This window comes from Trachurus japonicus, chromosome 2 (genome assembly GCF_045865225.1).
Source record: "Trachurus japonicus isolate A0001 chromosome 2, Traja_1.0".
NCBI lineage: Eukaryota > Metazoa > Chordata > Actinopteri > Carangiformes > Carangidae > Trachurus > Trachurus japonicus.
Window position 1 is genome coordinate 4,913,084 of NC_140908.1, and position 22,903 is coordinate 4,935,986.

A 22,903-nucleotide genomic window follows, 5' to 3' on the forward strand; every position below is an offset into this window, starting at 1 on the left:
AGAGAGCGGGAAATTCAAGAAAAGTTAAGATGTATTTTTAGCTGCTTTTTAAAAGTGAATAGGAAGATATGGATCTTAGCGAAGGAGGTAGTCCATTCCAAAACATATAAGACCTATAGGAGCTCTACAGGACGTATTAAAGTGATGGTGTGAGGTGTCCGAGCCTCCTTCACACCTGTGTGGCTCTGTGTTTGTCTTGGTGCTGAATGCGGCTCCTATAAACCAGTGATCGATGAATGCGTGAGGGCCGGCGGCTCTGTAAACATTACCTCATCCCTCCGTCGGCCCCCGGGTCTGTGGGAACTGAAGCCCACTCCGCTGACGGGAACAAAGGGCAGCCCTCCCCATGCCCCCTTCAAACCCCCCCTCTGCCCCAGTCACCGCTGCCCCCCAGCCCTACTTCACAACAAAAGGGGCCACGGGGCCTTAATTCCCAGGCAACGATATAAATGGTGGCCCCCAACTCCTGAGGACGAGGCAGGAACGAATGGGTCTGAAAACCGAACAGGAGGAAGGGGGGGGAGAAAAATGGCAAAGAAGTCATAAAAGAGGAACCCCCCCACCCCACACACACACACACACACACACACACACACACCACCACCTCCCTGTCCCCATCCTACAGGACCTTTTGTCAGTGAGGGTGAGGGGACAGGGGGGAGGAGGGGGGGGAGACAAAGGACAGGTCGGAGAGAGAGGCAGGGGTCACAACCGCAGCCGCCCCCTCCCTCCACACATCCAACACCGCAGACATCCCATTACTCACACACACACACACACGGTCATGAGCAAACACACAGGAGAAAGTTTCTCACACACACTTTCTCTGAATTCTACTTCTTCTTTTTCTTTCTTTTCCCTCGTCATTCGTTCATCGTTGTGCATCTTCTTCCTTGAATGTCAGACTATGATTGGTCCAGATACTGGAGCACAAGTCAGTCAAGTTGGACACAAACTTTATCTCATATCTTCTAATGCAGTATTACACTGCAAAAACTCAAAATCTTACCAAGAATATTTGTCTTATTTCTAGTCAAAACAATCTAATTCTACTTAAAATAAGACTCACATTAAGAAGACACACAAGAATCACATTAAAACGTAGCTCGTTTTTAGACACTTGTTATGTCTTCCAAGCATATTTTCACTTGAAATAAGTAGAAAAATCTTAGAGTGGAGCAAGTTTTTCTTTCTTATTACAAACACAAAAAACTTGCTTTCACTGGCAGATTTTTCTACTTATTTCAATTGAAAATTAGTTTGAAACAAGTGAAAATTATCTGAAAACAAGTTAATTTTTAGGTGATGAGTCTTATTTTAAGTGGAAAGAGGTTAGTTTTATATAAAATTGAGACATTTTGACAAGAAATAAGACAAATATTCTTGGAATGATTTTGAGTTTTTATAGTGTATAAGCAGCTATGTCAATTGTCTACCTCTTTAAATTGACAGAGCTTGGAATAATTGCACCTTTTGCAGAGATGTTTTCATCCCATGTGCACCTTCATGTTTTGTTATGATTCAGAGATTTAAAACATTAAAATCCACTCATGTCTTTTGGTCTAACTGACCACGATGGCGATTCATTGCACATCAAACGAGCCGCCCGGTTGATCCACCCTCCGCCCATGAAGTGCGATGGAAACCAAACAAGACAAATCAACGCAGATTGTCCAACAAGGTGCAAAAGAAAAACAGCCGTTGCGAACTTGTCCAACCTGTGCACGTTTGTCCGTCTGCGTTTCAGGCCTTTGGAGACTTGTGCCGGCGAAGCTTTGATGAAGCAGCTACGGGCCAGAATCAACCGCGGTGTAACATTAGCACACAAAAGAGTTGTAAAATTATTTTAGTTGCAGAATCACACTTTGTTGTAGGTTTGTACTTTGAAGAAAACATTTATTTTTTTTTTACTTTGATGAGACCAGAACAAGCACACAAACACTTTGAGCTGTGGAGAGGAGTGTGCTTTGTTTTGTTTTGTTTTGTTTTTTCAGGTTTTTTTTTCTGCAGCGTGGCTGAGGCGGGGTGTCCACTGGGTTTGGTGAAGTGGCTGGGGAGAGTGCAGGATAATTGGGGCGATGTTGTAGCTAGTGTCTGTGGCACTTCAGCGCTGAGGGTCAGGGACCTGAAAACATTGGCTTAACAGTTACCAATCATTTCAAACCCCCGGCCGAAGAAAAGCATCGTGGGCCGGCTTTCTCTCTCCCTGTGGAGGTTGAAAGGGACGGTGAGGTTCACAGGCCTCTCTGTGTGTGTGTGTGTGTGTGTGTGTGTGTGTGTGTGTGTGTGTGTGTGTGTGTGTGTGTGTGTGTGTGTGTGTGTGTGTGTGTGTGTGTGTGTGTGTGTGTGTGTGTGTGTGTGTTTGAGCACTCTTTTGAAGGGAAAGAAGCGCTCTGGGGCTAGAAGCTTGAACAATTAGACCAATTTTACTCCACTCTAACTCCCTCTCTCTGTCTCTATTTCTCTCACTCACACACACACACACACACACGATCTTTACCAAACAAAGATTCATGCTTTCCCCGTCTCTCTCTCTCTCTCTCACCTCCTTTCATTGGGCAGACAATATATTTAACTCGTGAGCCGCGTGTGAACGTTTCCAGTCCCTCGGTCTCCTGTCCTGAAATTAAAGACAACAGGATAATGCGCTCTTGAGAAATGTGCAAAATTGAAATTTAATGTTTTGGTTCATCTTTAAGCGAAACATTTCATCACCGCAAACGGCAATAAAGATGGATTCCAGAGCCCCATTCTGCACCCGCGTTCGGTTTTGTGAGGCGTTTTATTTTCGCTCCTAGGCAGGTGTTTACCAAGGACCTACCCCCCCCCCCTACACCCGCCTCCACCCTAACTTGCTCTTCCTCTTCCTCTGCATAACATTGTGGCCACAGATTGTGCGGAATGCAATTAGAGTGCCTAAATTAAGTAGTAATGGAGAACCAGGTCTCCCTAACAGTGTTGCCCTGGCAACCGGCGCTCACAACACCGCCTCTAGTAGTTTTGCTACTTTATCTGCAAAATGCACAATTGAGCTTTAAACCAGCTCTCTGTCTGCAGGAGCCAGGCAGGCAGGGCGCAGGGCTGCGAGGAGGGAGGATAAAGGATGGGAGGGGAGGCAGGGGGGATGATTGGGAGTCGGAGGGGGGAGGGGGGTAGTGGGGGGGGGGGCTGAACAGCTGCGTGCTAGGAAGTTTCTCTGCATCTTGTGATATTGCCGGCCGTCAAATATTTATTCCATAAACTGTCTAATGCGGCGTGATGCGCTCCTGTGCGCGGATGAGGGCCAGATTTTCAAAGACCCCCTCAAAGGATGACGTGTGTTCGGCGGGCTTTGATTGCGCGCCCCCCTCCCCCCCCCTCCAGTCGTAAGCGCGACGTGACAGCGAGGAGAGAGGCTTCGCTTTGTAAACAGCCTGTAGTCGCGGGGGCCCTTGTTGACTGATTTGACAAAAGCCCTGCGAATTGGAAACTGGATTTTCATCACGAGCCGCAGATTTTTTAGGAAATGGGATTAAACGTGAGTCGAGTCAGAAGTGCCGTGCCCGCCGCACCTGCACCTGCAGACTGTGCACGGTCTGAGTGGCGGGTTTGCCTTTGTTGGCGTTCCCGGTAGTCGGATCATCGCCTCGGTTCACGCTCCTCAGCACCAGGACTTGTAGGAAAAGTCACAGGGAATCTAGAGGATGTTTCATCAAGGTGAGAGATTTTGGCAGCGGGAAAAAAAAACTTGAATCGCTTCCTCTCGTCCTCTTGGTTGTCAAGTTCCAGTCCATAACAAAGACGCTTCCATCTGTCCAATGAAACCTGCATTATTTATCTTCTGCAGCTGGAGCTCCTCTGGCCTTGAGATGTGTTTTTTGGTTTCACCTGCACATTCAAACTTAGAGGTGAATCTGAGCTGTTTCCTCCTGCAGTGTGTATCAACAGCCTTATTTTACAATTATAGACTCAGATTCAAGTCTCCAGCTCATGCACATCTGACCAGTGCAGTACTCGACCCCAGCTCGACCCCACCTGTGGCTCCTCCTTCTTCAGGAAGTTAGCTACGTGCACACCTTGCACAGCCTTCTTCCACTACACAGTTGCAGCTCTACACAACTTGACTCTTTTTAGTTCAAGATAAGATATGATAAGAGTCTTTATTGTCTCCCTTGGGAGAAATTCATTTTGGACAGAGAAGAGACTCCAGACGCCACAAATATACAGACAGAAACAATCTAACAAACTACACCTGCTCACCTGTTTAGGTCCTTTTCCATTATAACTAGTTCTTCCTCAACTTAGACTCAACACATCATTTTGCCCTCTTTTTTTCGATCCTCTTCCAGTGACAACGCTGTCAGTGACCGGCTGTCAGTTGGCGTCATGTTTTAGTATCGGCTTGGCTCATGTGGACCCTCGTCGAGTCAAGCTGAGTAACGCTGGTGGAAAAAGGGCATAAGGCAGCTGCATCATCTTTATTCTAATTTAACACAGCTGAGCTCATGATGTTGTTGTTCTTATTAACATGTTTTCTCTATGTTTGTTTCTGTCTGACAACAGAACGATCGTGCGATGGCGATACCTCTTAAACGCCGACCAGATGAGCAGAGATTCCTGCAGCGCTGCGCCAGATCTGATCGTATCGCCGCTTTCTTGTGATGCATTCACATCGTTCACATCGACCCACCCTGGAGATGTTTTGAACCAGAGCTCGGCACTGAGGGGCTACTCTGGACAGGAACATGTGGTGCTGGTGCGACACTGCCCCCCCGGTTTAAAAGCTCAGAGGAAGGTCCATCAGATGGTTTACACGCAGACTTAATGGAGAGAATATGACCTCGCATCTGCCGTGCGTGCAAACAGGTTAACAGGTGCTGCGTTCTGTTCTGTTGCGCTCCGCTGGCACTTGTCTTTGAAATCGTCCGGGGGGGGCAAAAAATGTAAATATCCTCGTGGGGCCTCCGTCCCCCCGCACGTGTCGGCGTGATGTAATTTCATATATGCACGCACATGCAGGAACTATGCGCACAAACTGTTTGCGTTTCTTTCTGTCTTTTTTTTACACTTTCACACAGCAGCTGCGTGCGTTTTATCGATGAGCAAGCGCCACAGGTTTTTAATTTGGATCGACACACACGCACACAGAGGAGTGGAGTGGAGTGGAGTGGAGAAGGACACACAGGTGCTGTGCAAACCCTCCGACTGTAGCCGTGCCAAGAGGATGTCCCGAACAGAGGCAGAGCAAGCGTATGGCCCACACATGTTGCAATAGATTAGGAGCCCTTGTACAAAACGCTCTCCCCACACAAGACAAAATACATCTGAATCGACTCCATGTGTTTCCACTTGCCTGGAAACTATTTTTCTTCAGTGGTAATTTGTACTGTTAAAAAAAAAGTGGGGTGGTGTTTGGCTAAACTACTGTCTCTGTTGAAAAATGACTGACCTCGCTTAGTCGGAGCAGCCAGAGCCAGGTGCGTTTTAGTGGAGCGTGAACGTTTCGGCTTTTTGAATGATTGGCTCGGTCGGCGGTAAAATGATCCACTTGTAACTCAAACATCAGCAAAGATGTGTCCGAAATATGATTTACAACTGCATCATCACACACTGTGTCCCCTAAGGAATCCTGTAACAGTTACACACAGCACATATGGGTGAGTTTTCATGCTCATCGCTTAACAGGTAAGTTGACCAACGGGGAAAATAGCTCAGCGGTGTTTTGCCACCGAGAAATGATCACACCTACGCGAGCCGCCCGCCGCAGAGGTGTGAACGATCAGACTGCTGTCCACAGTACGGGCGGTAAGGCTCGAGGTGGTAGAAAAGGCAAAGTGAGATGTCTAACAGTTAGCATCCCCCCATGTTGTGACATCTCTGTGATGTTTTTAGACGTATGAACACACGCCGCTCGCTATTTCGGTTGCCTGCTCATCTGGCTAGGTGAGAAAGAAAGGTAAGAGGAGGAAGGAGGGAGCAGGATGAGGGAGGCGAGGATTCTAAAGGAGGAGGAGGGGAGAGAAGAGAAGAGGGAGCATGCTGTTTGGTTGCGTCGAGGCTCAGGACTGCAGCCAGGAACGCCGGCCAAGGTGTGTTGTTGTGGTCCACCAGCACAGCGATCGCGGGGGTCTGCTGGAGAGAACATCACACCGCTCCGTTGCCACCGCGGCGGCGGCGGAGTCGGCGGCAGCGGCAGCCAACCCTCCCGTGCCAAGACGCTTGGCCGGCAATCCCACAATCCTTTGGTGCGTGTCAGTGATGAAGGGAAGGGGCCTCCGGTCCACGGTGAGAGGCTGCTGCAGCTCCACCTTTTACACTTTGAAATCGCAGTCGCTACATGGTTTCATTTGAACAGATTTGTATTGAGATCATGTGATGCTGCTTCTTCACCAGTCTTTGTAGTCCCTTCTCCTTTTTATGCATTATTTATCTTTAATTTCCCTAATTGTCATCAATCCCATCTGCTCAGTTCTGAAGGTGTATATAATAAACACAATCTTTTATTCTATAGCCAATTTCCTCTTATCTTACTAATATATAATATCAACAGGCTCATCCTATGACTGAGGCAAAGGAACATAAGCAAGAATAATCACTTATTCGCAGAGGAAAGAGGCTTTACAGCATCTGCAGGTCAGAACCTCGCAGGTGGAGCTAAAGGAAAGAACCGCTCTAACCATCCATTTACTGGCTGGCGGAGGGCGACTCGGGCGGAGGAGTCAGACGACAGGCAGGAGGAGAGAGTGTGTTTATAGCATAATGTAATCCATTATGAGCGCTTTAACTAGGCCACCCTCGCAGTAGCCGTAGCTGTTCCTCCCGCTGGTCTCCTCTTCCTCGCGCCAAACAGATCAAAGTAAAGAGAGGATTTCTGACCTTCCTTTGCACCCAGTCTGAAGTCCACGGAATAGTTCATTCACTTTGTCTCCGAGGTTTTAGAAAATCCGCATCTGGTAATTGTTGAGAAAATAAAAAAGATTCCTCTTTGGAGACAAAAGGAGGAGGCTAAAATCACAGCAGGAGGGATGAATCAGTGGTACCCTACAATTAATTTACAAATGAGAGTCAACATGTCGTTCCGAGCTCTCACCTCATGCGGAGGAGGTGTGAGGAGGCAGGAAGGTGCTGCGTGTGGAGGATGGACAGAATGTGTCGGCTCCACTTCGGCTTCGACGTCCACGAGGAGTGTGAATCGCGCACGTCGCGAACGAACGTGTTTCCACGCACATGTTTAACGGCAGCGGTCAGCATGACTCACACGTGGATGCGCCAGACATATACACATACATGCAGCCCCACACGCACATTGCAAATCACACACACATAGATTATATGTGTGTTTGCTGTTTTCAGTGATTATCATTTTTGTTTTTCATTTCCGAAAGAAAAAGTAAACCACACACACACACCAGGTGGAAAAACACTAAAAAATCTAAAGTGGAAAAGTTGAAATTGACATTTGAAAACTTTAATTTCCCTCAATTTGTTTTTATCCGTGAACACACCTCGAGCTTCACCACTTTTTCCAATTTTTTTTTCTTTTTTCGCAGAGGAAGTTAAACTAAAAACCTTTCCCTACCTGCACTCTCCTCAAAACAAAATCCACTGAGAGTTTTTCATGTTTGTTGAGTTGCAGTGACGTGCAGTGTTTCTGACATCGCTGTTGGTACCAAACGGCCTCTAATCGACTTTTAAAAGATCGAGGAGGGGGAGGGGGGGAGGAGGAAACGAGAGCGAAATGAGAGGAGGAAGGAAAATTTAGTTTATGAAGTTTGGAAATATAATTGCAGTGCTGCTGAGGAAAGCAGCAAAGAGAGGAAGTGCAGCAGGCTTGAGTGCATTACTGGTGGTGGGGAATGTGGATATGGCGCTCTTCTCTTTGGCCAGAGGCTGGTAAATAATGGATGTGTTGGTGGAAGCGCAGGCAGTTTGAAATGTAAATGTGACGGATGGAGAGTGGTGTGTGTGCGCGCACGGATGGATCATGGGTGTGTGAGTGTGTATGTGTGTGTGTGTGTGATGCTGTCACTTGTGGCTGGGACTGGTTATGTGTCTAGAATGGTGATGGGCCGTCCTCCCCGAAGGGAAGAAGGAGAGGAGGTGCAGAGGTGTGCGAGCACAGCAAAGAGGAGTGGACACCAGGGAGACACATGGAGGAAGGAAAGAAGGAAGGGAGGTGAAGATGAAGAGGAGGAGGAAGAGGAGGAGGAGCCTAATTAGCTCTCCTTTGACCTGGGAAACCTTCAACTACAGTCATGAGGTGGAAGGAGATAAAGAATTGATGCTGAGTGTTGAGGAGATGTCAGATAGAGGTGGGCTGGGTATCATCTGCTTATTTTAAGTTCTCCAACATCCAGCACACTCCATCTTGACTTAATCAGGCCATAACGACCAAACCCTCCAACTGTCCTTCATGCACTTTAAAGGGATAGTTCAACATACAGGCAGAGCTGTTGACAAGCTGTGACCTGCACATTCACCACGCTATGAAATAATAATGTAACAACACAAGACATAGTTGTTTTCGAGGCAAATAGATAGCCGGAACTACTTTCCAGATGCGGCTACTGGGCGGAGTGATTTCAAAAGTAGTTCCGAGTATTTGCGTCATGTGTCGTAATGTTACATAATTATGCATGATTATTTCACAGCGTGGTGAATGTGCAGGTCACATCTTGTCCACCAGAGCGTTGTGGAGTTGTGGGATTGTGTAAATGGTAAATGGATTGTGTATTTGATGAGTTTGATGTGGGACAGGGGACCTGTACCATTCACCTCCATTGTGTTCACTGAGCAGCTCACGTCTCTTCTCCGCAGATCTCAAAACAATGAATCAACTCCTATTACAATAGGGATTAATAGCAATAGGCGAATTTGCCAAAATGTTGGACTATCTCTTTAATGCAAACAAGTGGGCGGTCCAGACTCTGCAGGAAGCTCCCTGATTCACAACAGCCAGCCCTGTAGAGAAGGACGTCAGCTTTGTTTCTGACATTTATTATGTAACAGATGCCTCCGAAAACTACAATACCCATGATTCCTGGTGGCAAAAAAAAAAAAAGCCAGTCAGACAAACTGAAGATGCTCCATTTGTTGAGAAATTTGCTGATTTGCTCTTCTCCCTGTTGAACTCCAGCTATTGCAGATTTCTAAAGAGCGTTATTAGTCCCTGATGAACTGTTGCTGTCCCTGTGTGTAAAAAGAAATACTGCATCCCAGGTCTAATGCAGCAGTGGAGGTCAGCTGCAGCATATGGCTCAGTGTGTGCATGTGTGTGCATGTGTGGGGGGAAGAGTGTGGTGAGCAGTGTGAGATGCCAGCTGGCCCAAACATGACAGAGACCGAGGATGGAGTGAGTGAATACGAGACGAGGGAGGGTGGGAAAAAGCTGTGGAGATGGAGGAAAAGGAAGAAGGGTGGAAGAAAGGACGCGAGACGGGAAGAAGAAAGGAAGGAGAGAAGGATGGATGGATGGATGGATTGATGATGGAGGGAGGGAGGGACAGAAGGAGACAGAGATAGATGGAGAGAGGTGAGAAAGTGAAAAGCATGGAGGGGAAACAAACGTGAAGAAACTGGCATCTGTTGCCCTCCCAACCCCCGCCGTCACCACTGTCACCACCGGCTCCCATTGGTGCAGTGTGTGCGCGCGTGTGTGCGTATAGAGATAAGACAGAGGAAAAGGCCCAGATGGTCTGAGGGGAGAGTGACAAGTGGCTGTCAGGGGATTCAGACAGCCTGGCCCTCTGCTGCCCTGCTGGCACACACACACACACACACACACACACATGCACACACATGCACGCACACGCCTCCATCTCTTTGAAGGACCTTTGCCTCCTGTGGGGCACCTGTTCACCCTGGGCTGCATCTGTCTTTGGTGTCCTGCAGGAACAAGGATGGACCTTCTCACACCCGTCAGGTGTTTTTCTTTTTTCTTTTTTTGTTTCAACAAAGTCACAAATACCTTAAAGGGATAGTTCAACATTTTGGCAAATTGGCCCATTGCCACAATCCCTATAGTCTTAGCAGTAGGCTCGTTACCTTTAAATGTCGGTGCAAGCTATTTTTAGAACGGCGGAGCAGAGCCGTGAGCTGCTCAGAGCTACGCTACGGAGGCTCATGGGATTTCTTGGTTTCCCTCATCAAACTCATCAAATACACAATCCAACAACTCCAAAACGCTCTGGTGGACAAGTTGTGACCTGCACATTCACCACGCTATGAGATAATAACACAACGTTACCAGACAGAGTTGTTTTAGAGGTAAATTCATGCAAAACCGCTGTTCCCGTCGGGGGCAGTTTTTCATCATCAGTCTCTGCATTTGCCTCTAAAACAACTGGTAACGTTGTGTTATTATCTCATAGCGTGGTGAATGTGCAGGTCACAACTTGTCCACCAGAGCGTTGTGGAGTTGTTGGATTGTGTATTTGATGAGTTTGATGAGGGAAACCAAGAAATCCCATGAGCCTCCATAGCGTAGCTCTGAGCAGCTCGTGGCCCTGCTCCGCCGTTCTAAAAATAGCTTGCACCGACAATTAAAGGTAACGAACCTACTGCTATGACTATAGGGATTATTTGCCAAAATGTTGAATTATCACTTTAATTTTTAACATTTTTTTTGGTAATTTTCTCAATAACTATTCTATGATTAAATGCGTGTAAACAGCTTCCTCTAAGTTCCGTCTTTCTTTCCAGTATTTGTGTCAGACTCTTTGTCCCTCTCTGTCCCACTTTCTTCCTCTCCCTCTTCCTCTCCAGTGTTTTAACTCTACACGTGTGCTTGACCGACAGAGGGATTGTCACGACCAGTCACACTGTGTATTATCTGTCATTCCGGAGCCATGGGACTCAGTTTAATGGATAAAGCCTGCGGAAAGCCCAGACTGCCGGCCACTCTATATCTTTATGGGTCATACACTCATCTTTCCAAACACCCCTTAATACGCTTTATCTCTCGCACTCCCTCCTTCTCCCCTTTCTCTTGCTGGAAAGTGGACACACACACACACACACACACACACACACATACACACACGCACACTCTCTCTCTTTATCATAACTCGGTTGCCCTTGATTTGTGTGATCCTATGATTCTTTTTTCCCCCCCTCTCTTTCTGAGGGAATTTCCTGCCCGTCCTTTCCCGAAATGAAGGATGGGACTTGGAGCTCCGAGGCCACGACCCCTCGTAGTCCCACAGCAAGGCTCCCTGGGATATGTAGGCGCCTCCGGACTCGTGGACACCAGGGGGGTCTCCCTCGTCGGGAAACGATGGCATGTGAGAATGTGAGAGAGAGAGAAAAAAGAGCAAAAAGAGAAAGAGGAGGGGGAAATTGGGTGAGAAGAGAGAGGAGGAAGAGTGTGTGTGAATAACGCAAAGAGAGAGGACAGAGAGAAACTGTGTGTTAGTTAGAAAAAGAGCAAGTGTGTGTGTGAGGGACAGCTCGTCCTTCAGGCTCACCTCACCCCCTCCCCCTCCCGCCCCCCAGGGGTCTTTCTTCTCGGCAGCAGCGGCGGCGACGGCGGCGTTTTACTGGCCCCGGCTGACGGCCATGAAATGGCGAGAAATTTACTGCTGTGGAGCTCATGGTTGTGAAGGCAGACTGAGGACATCATCTCTCTTTCACCGGCGTCTCGCTCCTTCCTCACTTCCATCATCCCTCCTTCCCTCCCAGCTGCCTTCGCTCTCCATCAATCCTCTATGTTATCCTTTCATTTCTCTCTCTCTCCTTTTCCATTATCTCCCTCTATTCTCCAAGTGTTTCTCTTGTTTTTCATCCCCCTCTGTGTTAAAGGGATAGTTGCCATAATTTTGGCAAATTGGCCCACTGCCATAATCCCTATAGTCATAGCAGTCGGTTAGTTACCTTTAATTGTCGGTGCAAGCTATTTTTAGAACGGCGGAACAGAGTCGTGAGCTGCTCAGAGCTACGCTATGGAGGCTAATGGGATTTCTTGGTTTCCCTCATCAAATACACAATCCAACAACTCCAAAACGCTCTGGTGGACAAGTTGTGACCTGCACATTCACCACGTTATGAGATAATAACACAACGTTACCAGACAGAGTTGTTTTAGAGGGAAATACAGAGACTGCTTGATGAAAAACTGCCCTGGTGGGAACGTGCATCAGCGGTTTTGCATGAATTTGCCTCTAAAACAACTCTGTCTGGTAACGTTGTGTTATTATCTCATAGCGTGGTGAATGAGCAGGTCACAACTTGTCCACCAGAGCATTTTGGAGTTGTTGGATTGTGTATTTGCCAATATGCCAAAATTTTGAACTATCCCTTTAATATTATACTGTATATTCATCTCTGGTGAATGATCCTCAGTGGTTAGCTCCTATGGAGAAAGAGCCAGGCTTGTTTTGAATGTGCAGCTGTGAATTATTGAACAATGGACATCAAAATGAGGCTTAAAACAGGTAACAAACAATAGAACTTCAATACCCAGAAATCCTATTAACCTGGCATCAAACGTTCGTATTCGCCGGCTCGTCAGGGGGGAGGAGGAGGAGGAGGAGGAGGTGGGTGAGAAAAGGCCAGTCAAACCATGACAGTTCTGGTCTGTCGTACAGTGAAAACTGTTAGTAAAGCTGGAGGTGATTGTGTGTGCGCGTGCGTGCGTGTGTGTGTGTGTGTGTGTGTGTGTGTGTGCACCAGCCACAGCCAGAGAGCCTTACAGCGTTGGGGAGTAGGAGGGGAATATAAAGGGATTAGCAGCTCCAAATTAATACTCTGAGAATTGTTCATGCAGTAATGTATTCATGTTGCATATACAAGCTCACAGACAGACCTTTGCACACTCGCTTAATCATATTTATGTACAGTAAGTATGAAAATATACATTATTTCACTGCCAGCCAAGACACCAGCGAGCTGTGTTCCCTCACACTCACTGAACTTGTGTTTATACCAGACTGATTCTCATTTTTTCCGACGTTTAGAACGAGAGCAGTGTGTCACCGGTGTGAACAGCCGCCGCAAGATTTCACTAAAACGTCAGACTTTTTTTTTTTTTACAATGTGTGCGTGTCACATTTTTCAGGAGGATGCGGCTCACACTCTTATCCACCGCAGCTTTGTGAGCAGCAAACAGGAGCCAAAGCAGTTTACGGAGGAAACCGATAAGCTGACTTGAGTCTGAAGGAACATTTATTTCAGTATTTTTTTTTCTTTTTTTGGGGGGCCAGTTTGACTGCACAGATGCATACGTTTCAGCTATTACATAACATGTGAGCTGTAAAGGTGCTGCCTTGGAGGATTATCGCTGTAGACTTGAAGCTTCCTGAAAACCAGATTTTACACTTGAGGACAAAAACAAATAGAAATTGAATTATTTCTCATGCACAGTGACAAATAAGTGCATTAATATCAGACTGAAAGGAGTCGGTTCACAACCATGTAAGCAAATAAGACACATAACTTGATTTTGACTTGTCCTCAAAGGCTTGAGACGCACCTTGAATAACTGAAATTACATAATAATAGATTTTTATGTGTGTTCGCTAAGAAAATGTGTCCAAGCTGGAGGTTTGTTTACAGCCCCTCAGCTGCAGAGTAAACTTTGATTTCTGGTTCAGAATCATAAGACCTGACAGAGTCGGATGCAGAATACCCCCGATGAGTTTACCAGGGTGAGAATCGCTGCTTAAAATAAGAATAAAAAAGGGAAGAAAGTGTATCTGTCTGTGTGTATGTCAGTACAGTCTCCAGCATGTCAGCCGTGAAAGGCCGCTACACGCTGTTTGAGCTCTCCTGAGTGAGAGAAGTGTGACAAACAGCTCAACAGGCTTTGGCACGCCAGCTGTCCAGAGGGGACACACACACACACATACACACACATGCAGGAAAATACACATGCACAGGTCCATTCACGTGCACACAAACCGGCACACACATATAAACGCGCAATAAAAACACACAGGCGGCTGCCAAAGCGTGGCGCGGTAATCTTTAGTAATGCCAGGGGTCCTGGGGACAGAGCATCTGAACAGTGCCAACGGCCACACAACATCAGAGCCTCGGCGCCCTGCCTTCCCACAATCCCCCTCTCCACAGGCAGCCAATCCACTGTCGGACAGGAAAAATTGACTTTTCTGGCGGCGCTTCACCGTTTGAGTTCTCAGAAAGGATGCTGCTGCTGGGGGGCGGGAGGAAGAGGGGACAGAGAGACCATTTGGCCCGAGTGTTGCGGTGGCCTGCTGCTTCCTGATCGCCATGGCGATTTTTTTGATCAGCAACCATTAATAATGTGTGAAGCTGTTCATTAAGGCTGCGACCGCTCATTTTCACCCTTTTCTTTTCAGCATATCTAATGAGCCGCATTTAGCAGGAATTACAACCACCACAGAAAAGTGAAAATGCGGTGTCTCACTTATTGTTTTCATCTTATAGCCAGATGAGGATGAACATGTGTGTATGTGTGTGTGTGAACCTGCTGCAGCACTAGTTTCTCTCTCTCTGGTCTAAAGGGCAGCAGAGAGCAGCATTAGTAATCACACTTGGTGAGAAGGTAACGTGAAACATTACTCAGCGATGTGAGCCTCCAAAGCCTCTGCAGGAGCCATGACTCACTCACAGATCTACCATTTAACCTGATTATGATAATTTGTGCACAGTATGTGCATCATGTCCTGTTCCCAAAACCCAGAGGAGTTCATATACAGGAGGGCGGTTTTGTTTATCCCGCCACCTCCAGGAGTTAATCATTGGATTTATTTATTTTTAATACATTTGGCCAGTGATGTTGTCCATGCATGTGTCATTTCATTTAATTGTTTTACTAAATCAGATAGAAGCTACAGGCTCTAACTTTGTGTATGTTGTCTCCTATAGGCTGCAGCAAAGATGGCGTCACCATGTCAACAGAAAACACCACAGACCAGACAGGTAGGAGGAGTCTCTCTAAAGTTTGCACAAATATTCACTTGGATTCAAAAATGAACTGATTAGATTTTGGTGGTCAAAGGTCAAGGATGCCTTTACACAGCAATTGTGACCCAGTTCTTGGATGTATAGAAAGCAGCAGCTGCCTGGAATATGACTGTAAACTCCAAATTAGGCCAATTTTGGACTTTTTGATGCGGTTCGGTTTCTGCCGAACTTAAGAACATCAACTGAACCAAACCCCACGCGCATCGATTACATGAAGGTTTACGAACAATATTTCTCCCTCCCTGAATCACCAAGTTTAACACACTCTCAGCACAGCCAGCATCACTGTCATTACATTACATTAACATAAAGTCCAATAGCTTGATGCGAACATATAATGGTAAACACCATTGACGGAAATTAGCATCATTATCGCAGTCATTTTAAGCCAATAAGCAGCTGTTATTTTAACATAAACATGTAAACATGGCATAATTAACACATACAATAATACTGTGGAAATAACTCGGTCTTTTTCTTTCTTGTTTAGAATGAGAAAAAACACTAAAGCCTGTATCCTGAATGAGTTGGAGCCTAAATGTTCGGTGATAGCATTATGTTCAAATGCAAAATAGAGGAGAAAGTTGTTGCCCATTGTTTTTTACAGTTAGAATAAAAACAAGAAAATCATTAGTGATGTAATATGCGATCATTTCAAAAACGCGGCACAGAAACCCCGTTCAACAGAAAGCTGGGTCATGTGTTTGTTTACATTTGCTTTAATTGCGGCAGTCGCCCGCTGCCTCGGCCCGGGGCCGGACACCGACTCAAGGTTGACAGACCGTCAGGCTGAGTGACAAATGAGAAGCAGGAGAGGAAGTAAAGGTATAGGCCCGGGAAAAGCAGCTCGGTGGCTGCGGGGCGAAAAAGCAGCATATTGTAGCTGGAAATCGCCTTCACCTCCGTCCACTGGGTCATGAATCTTGCTGAGCACCTGAAGAACTGTCATCTTCTAATTTAAGTTAACAAATGGCGGTAAAGGTTGGTTAGGTTTTTATGTAAGAGGCATATTCAGAGAGAGAGGGAGGCGTTTCCACTCCTTTCTTCTCCTCTGAGCTGCAGGGGAACGAGGGATGTGGGTGGTCAGTTAGTGAAGCCATCCTCGGTGGAGGTTGCAGGTTATCGTGATAGTGAGGCGTTCAGGCACCGACCGTCCACGCTGCCGCATCGCATCGCCTGTGGGGTGAACCTCAGCTGTTCTTCCCCTTCCTCTTCTCTCCCCCCCCCTGACCTTCCTCCTCCTCCTCCTCCTCCTTCCTCCTTGTTTCATCCCTCTCTCCTTTCAGCAGTCGGAGAGCTGCTGCTGCTGCTGCTGGTGGTGGAGGTGGAGGGCTGAGGAAGGGGAGGGCCTGTCAGGAAAAGGAGTGAAATGTGTGTATGTGTGTGTGTTTGTGTGTACAGCTGAGGGAGGGGTCGATATGATGAGGCTTCAGTGTTGTCAAGATGGATTAGCTGAATGACTTTGAGGGGTTTGTTCTCTTGTCTTTGAGCACACAGCCAACTCACTGTACTCTCTTCCTCTCCCTCCCTCGTCTTCCCCTCCAAATCTTCCACGTCTCCCTCTCAATATCTGTCTCCGTCCTCTTCTGTTTTCTCATAGGATCCCTCATTAATGCTCTGCAGCATCACTCTCCCAATCCCAATACGCACACCTGCCCCCGAAACATCCATTCAGCTACTTTGGGATAACAAAAATTGACTGATTTATTTATGCACAAAAAAAAAAAAAAAAAAGCATCCTGCAGTTTCATAAATTCATTTTTTTGATTTGTTTTTCCCACTTCCTCCACTTTCTGTCACTTTACCGCCCATTTTCCCCGTCTCCTCGTCTTTCCCTTTTCATTCAAATCTCCGACATTGTTGTATTTTTGAACTTAGTTAGCTCAGTTTGCGGCCTATTCAGAGGCATCTTTGTCTTCCTCTGTGGTCTCGCTGTGATGGTTTGTTTTTTTTAAAGGTACTATGTGTCTCATTTTCAGACTTCAATATATCATTGTCTAATTAACTGTTACACCTTGGGATAATTATCTTAAACAGATGAAGCCACAGTCAAGATGATTAGTAGCCTCGGTCTTACACTGGTGGGATTGTTGGTGCTTGCTTTGTTTATTTGAAACCACATTTCCCATGATTCTTGTGGCCATAAAGTATTTTTTATTTGCCCAGAGTGCAGAGTTGTGATCAATGGTCACAAATTTTCCAACAGAAACATTAAAACAGCCGTTGGAAGCTTCTTGTGTTTGACATCTATTACACCACCGCTCATAAACACCACCTCAAACCTTTATTTCCTCCCCACAGGAGAAATTCCTTTTGAGGTGAGGCAGCAAACAAAAACAATAAAAAACACAATAAAACAATAGAAGATGTTAAAACACATGAGTTTTATAAAGTGTAGACGGTACAAAAAAAGCACCAGCGTGGTCCATGTGACAGAAACCTGCGTTCAATAAGGATAAGGAGGAGATGAATTACACGGCTGCGCTCGGGAAAACAAGTAGCAGTTTATGCTACAAATTGTGTTTTTCACCCACAATATAAATGCAAAGTCGGTGTGGTTACATTAAATTTTCAGAGAGTTGAATCTTGGAGGAGAAGCGAGGATCGCTCAGATTCACAGACAGTTTTCTCTCTCTCTTTCTCTCTGTGTTGAGCTGTTTCAATGCAATAAGTCATATCTGACTCTGTGATACCTATGAAAGATGTGTTTGTCATGGTAACAGTGATGCTGAAGGCCCTCCGACGACGACCAGAAAGCAGATGTATTGGTCCGGTCCAGTCTGTATCGCTCCGAGGAGGTGGATGTGATGTTTTTCTGAAGTCGATAATCATTTCCTTTAGTTTTCCGAGAGTAAGTCTCCTCGTCTTTATCTTTTCTTCTCAATTCGCCGCCTCCCTCCCTTCCTCTTTCCTCCTCTGCCTCCCCGTCCCTCCTTCCTCTGCTTCCTCCCACCTCCCCAGCCCGTCTCACAGTGTGTGATTGATGTCGCGAGGTAGCATTAACACTTCTCACGCTGGTAGTACATGGGGGAAGGTAGGGGGGAGGTGGGTGGGTAGGTTGGGGAGGGGGAGGGGGGGGCGTAATGTACATGAACGATTGATTACCTTGCTGGTGCTAGCTGATGACTTCTCCAAAGATGGCTCCCCTTGAATCGATAAACAATGCTCTTTCTCTCTTACCTCCCTCCCTCCCCCCCTCCTCCCCAAACTTTCTACACCCCCGCCCCCCCTCCTCCCCCCTCCCCCTCCCCCTCCTCCTCCTCCTCCTCCTTGGTTCTTCCAAATCAGAAAGAGGAGCTCATGCAGCAATTATGAAGCAATGGCACATTTGCATACGGAAAAATAATTAAAACAAACAAAGTGAGACCGGGACCCCCTGGAGAGAGGAGCAGGGAGGAGCAGGGGGAGGGGAGGGGGGGGTGAATAATGCGGGCACAGAGAGAGAGTTAATTGCTCCACGCCGAGGTTGCGCCATTTATCTTCAACTCTCTTGCTCCGCCGCTATTTCATTTGTCACCTTAGCACAGATGAGAGTTTACGTAGGTGTTCTCGGGGATATCTGTTTCAAGGTAAGCACCCAGACACACACACACACACACACACACACACATTTATACACGCCCACACACAAATGCATTATACTATCATCCTTTTAAGAGACAGGTACGAATGCCGTGCCGTCAATGTGGAGAGATGACTCAGAGCTCTCCAAAGTTAACTATATCCTGTCTCTCACACACATGCACACACATGCACACACACACATGCACACACACACATGCACGTTTGCTTGCTTTAGTTCATAGGTCTATAAAGAGCTGTTGTGCAGAAGAGTCCGGCTTTCACAGAGAATCGCTCTGCTCTCAGAAGTTGTCATTATGCTCCTGGAGCTTCCATACTGACTACTTAGTTCCTCCTCCTTGATGTGTGTCTGTGTGTGTGTGTGTGTGTACCGTTTTCGTGCACTAACAGTGTGTGAGTTCCCATCTTTGTGTCTGTGTGTGTGTGTGTGTGTGTGTGTGTGGTGCTTTAGAGCAGGCTCCCCGCTGACGCCGCAGGGTGCGAGTCGTCATGCACCGAGGGCCGTCCGCTGCGTTCGCGCCAGAGCGGCTAAACTCCATTTTCAGCCGAGCGTTTGAAGCCAGGAGGATGAAAGTCGCTGCTCTCTCTCCACACACACTCTCTCTCTCTTCTGATGCCTCTGATGGACACTCAGTGGCCAGCCACTTCTTTAATTAAAGGCACAGTCTGCCATCTTTCCCTCAGATGAAAGAGTATTGACCTGATGGAGGCTCCGGGGCAGATATGGACGACGCAAGTGCCGCTAAACTCAGTTTGGTCTCCCAATGCAGTGTCTCTTCACCTGTAGTTACACCTACCTGACTGTGAGCCGGAGAGATGGAGCATCTTTGAAGACCGAGTGGAGCGTGTGTGTGTGTGTCTGTGTGTGTGTATGAGTGAATCCAGTGCAGAAACTGTATCTGATTTAATCACAGCAACATCTGGCTTTCTTGAAACCATGACCTCAGTCCTCTCCTGACCTGAACCGAGTGGCGTTAGCTGCCTAAATGTGATCAACGCTTAACAGCCGGTGTGTTTTCAGAAGGCACCCACCATGTTTTCCTGGGCCGGCCGACCCCATCAGAAAATGCTCAGATTGTTAGTTTTGGAAGCCGACGCCAAACAGTGTTTCTCGATGCAGCGTGGACGCCAAGGCAGCAAAAAAAACAAAAAACTAAAGAGGAAGGATTCATTTGGTATAAAAAAGTTAAACCAGGCTCAAGTTTTGCTGCGAGGCGCAATTTAGCTGTGTTTGGATGAACCACATGTTGGTGAAGTTGGGTCTGTGGCGCTTTAATCTGAAAGGGATTATTATCGTTTCCCTGCTTCATACCAGGCTTTTTATTTGTGAGGTCATGTGACTTGTTTGCAACAGGGCAACGTGCAGCTAAAAAGGGGTACGGTACTGTAGTGCACAACAACAACATGCTCAAGGTGTTATCAAAGCCGCGGTGGAAAACAGCACGTAACTCCCAGGTATAAATATACAGTATATCATCAAATTTAAAGCAGGCCTGTTTTTCGTAAAGCGACACCACTTGGTTTGTGAGGAGAACAACAAAATTAGCTGATTTAACCAAAGCTGGCATTAAACCTTACACGGTGAGAGTGAGCTTGCATGTTTTTGTTTCTTTTTATATATATATATATATATTCTTTTTTCAGATATTTGTAGTCTGCATTAACATGCAGCTAAAGCAGCCTGGTTCAGCCTCTGTAAGGAACTCAACATCATCCTCGCTGGCTGTAGCTGCGGGCGAAAACAACAAGACTTTAAACGCACGCTGTCGAAGAAGAAACGCTTTCAGTCTCTCAGAGCTCATTCTAATCGTGTGCTTCCTGTTTTTGTTGCATTGTGCATTTTTGTGTGTGTATGTGTGTGTGTGTAAATCCCTTGCTGTTTGTGAGCTGTGCCACACTGCTGGGTGCTCTCTGTGTCTACTCACTGGATATCAGGCACCCAGGGATCCTCAGATGCAGGCATTACCAGTTAATGCACCTCTGAAGAGAGCATCTGCACTTAAGACAATTATACCACAGATGGGCGTGTAAGGTGTGTGTGTTTCTGTGTGTGAAAGAGAGAGAGAGAGAAAGAAAAAAGAGTGAGACAGATGAAGAGGATGAGAGAGGAAGAGCTCTCTGTGCCTTCATGTAAAATTCGATCTGCGTTTCATTCCTCTCTGAACCAAAATCCGTTCTTCTCACCTCTCTTCTGGGTTCAAACCGTTTGAGGTTTATTTTCAGGACCTTGCAATCGCACCTTTTTTTTTTTTTTCAAGCAAAGCTAGCAGCTCACACACACACACACCTTTCTCGGTGATCTAATTTTTGTCGAATCTGCAGGTACACACTTGTATCCTCAGTGGCTCCGATTCTTTCCAGGAGCCCAAAAGTGGAAAAGCACCTTGAAGCAGCTGCTGTGAACTGTGGTTTGAAGAGTAAAAACGGGTCGAAAAAAATTCTTCTTCTGACGCTGCTGACCTGTTCTGAGGGGGAAACGATAAAACATCTGGAGAGTTCCTGGGTAAATAACTGCACAGATACTTCCATTGATCTGAAATCAAACTCCCTTGGCCATACAGATGTTGAACAGCTGTACTATATGCTGTACATATAGTGCATGAAGACATACTTTGTCCTACATCATCCCAGCGCTCCAAGCAGTTTGATCACTTCAGGTCGTTTCCCAGCAGAAACCTCGAAGCCAACATGGACGTATCAAAACCTGCACTTCTTCTTCCTTCTCAATCTGAGCTTTAAAGAGGAACTATGGGATATTTACTACGCCAGATTGTGGGGAGAAGGCTCTGGAAACATGGACCCACAAGGACACAAACACGCCCAGTAATCTGTAATCTCTTGTTAACATTACCCACCTCAGTAGACATCACTCCGTGGATTGCCTTCCCGCCGGCTTTGTTAAAAACAAATGCACATGGCCAGGCGAGGAGGGAGGGAGGAGGAGACGAGAAAATATGCACTCCGATACTGTAGGGGGAGCTATAGAAGAAAAAAAAGGGACCAAGATAGCGAAAAAGGACCGGACCAGTGCCCCTTTAAAGCGTGTGGTATAAATTCTTACCGTGTCTTGGTTGACTGGCAACACTACTACTAAGTATGACCCCGACCATTCATTGATCACAACCAATCATGTGTCGTCTAATCCTGCCTTCAGTGACCAGACATTGAAGCCGTCTTTCATCTCAACACATCCTGACAACACCCAACAACACTGATGGGTTGATGTGCTCTCAGTCAGTGCTGTTTCTCCTGTGTGCCGGTGAAACTGCAAGTTGGTGTCGCTCCAACATGGCCGCCGCATGGTGCTGCGTTCGATTGCACTCGGAAACTCGGAAACATCCAACCTCCAAATCGGAAAACTGCAATAGAACGGCCCTTGAAGTCGGAACTCCGACTCGGGAACTCGGGTAGGATCCAAGCAGCCCGAGTCGATCGGAATTACGTCACAGCAATATGGCATCGCACACCGCTGGAGGTATTTATTTATTTATTTAGGCTATTTACTTTCCAACCTAGACATTCAAGCAAGGGAGAAGTTATGGAAAAGGGAATATGGCCTAGTTCCACGCGTACTGCAGCAAGAGTTGAATCTGCACAACTCGCTATGACGCATGCAGGATTCCCCTCGCTGGTGCGTTCAAGACTGTGTGTTGCAGAAATAGCGTTTCTCTTTCCCTCTCTCCCCCAAGCAGCTAATGTTCTTCCCCAGCAGTACTTTTTGATGCTCGAAAGACATCATCTTACTGTGGCCGGCCATGTTTTCCGAGGTTGCAATGAAACACATTTATCTCGGAAGTCGGAATTTCCGACCCAGATCTTTCCGAGTTCTGATTGCAATCGAATGCAGCATTACATCCCCCTGAACGCTCTCTACCAGGATGACTGCCACCAGATATTTGATCCAGATTCTGGTTTGAGAGTTTGACAGATTGGACCCCCACCCCACTTCATATGGCAGGCCAGGCAGTCCCGTCCTGTGATAAATAAACTGCCGGCTACTCTGACCTCTGCCTGCACCGAGCTCTCAGTGAGCATGTGCTGCTGCTGCTTCTGCTGGATGGGAAGAGCTCAGCATGGAGGGGGGGGTGTGAGTTCCTCTTTCCCCTCTCTGTTCCCTCCACTCCTCTCTCCCTCTCTCACTCTCACTCTCTTCCCGTCCCATGTCGACGTTTTTTCTCCCCTCCGCCGGAGTCAGCGGTCCATCTCGCGCCGCAGATTGCCAATGACAGCCGCGCTATTTCAAGTCGGGGGTTTGAGCTAAATTGGAGTGAGCAATACCACCTGTGCCTGCTGAAGGGCCGCTCTGGTTCGCGCTGTTGCTCCACAGAGAGGAAGCCGGGGGGAGGAAGAGGAGGAGGAGGAGGGCTAGGGGATGGGGGGATAGAGGGGGGGCAAAAAA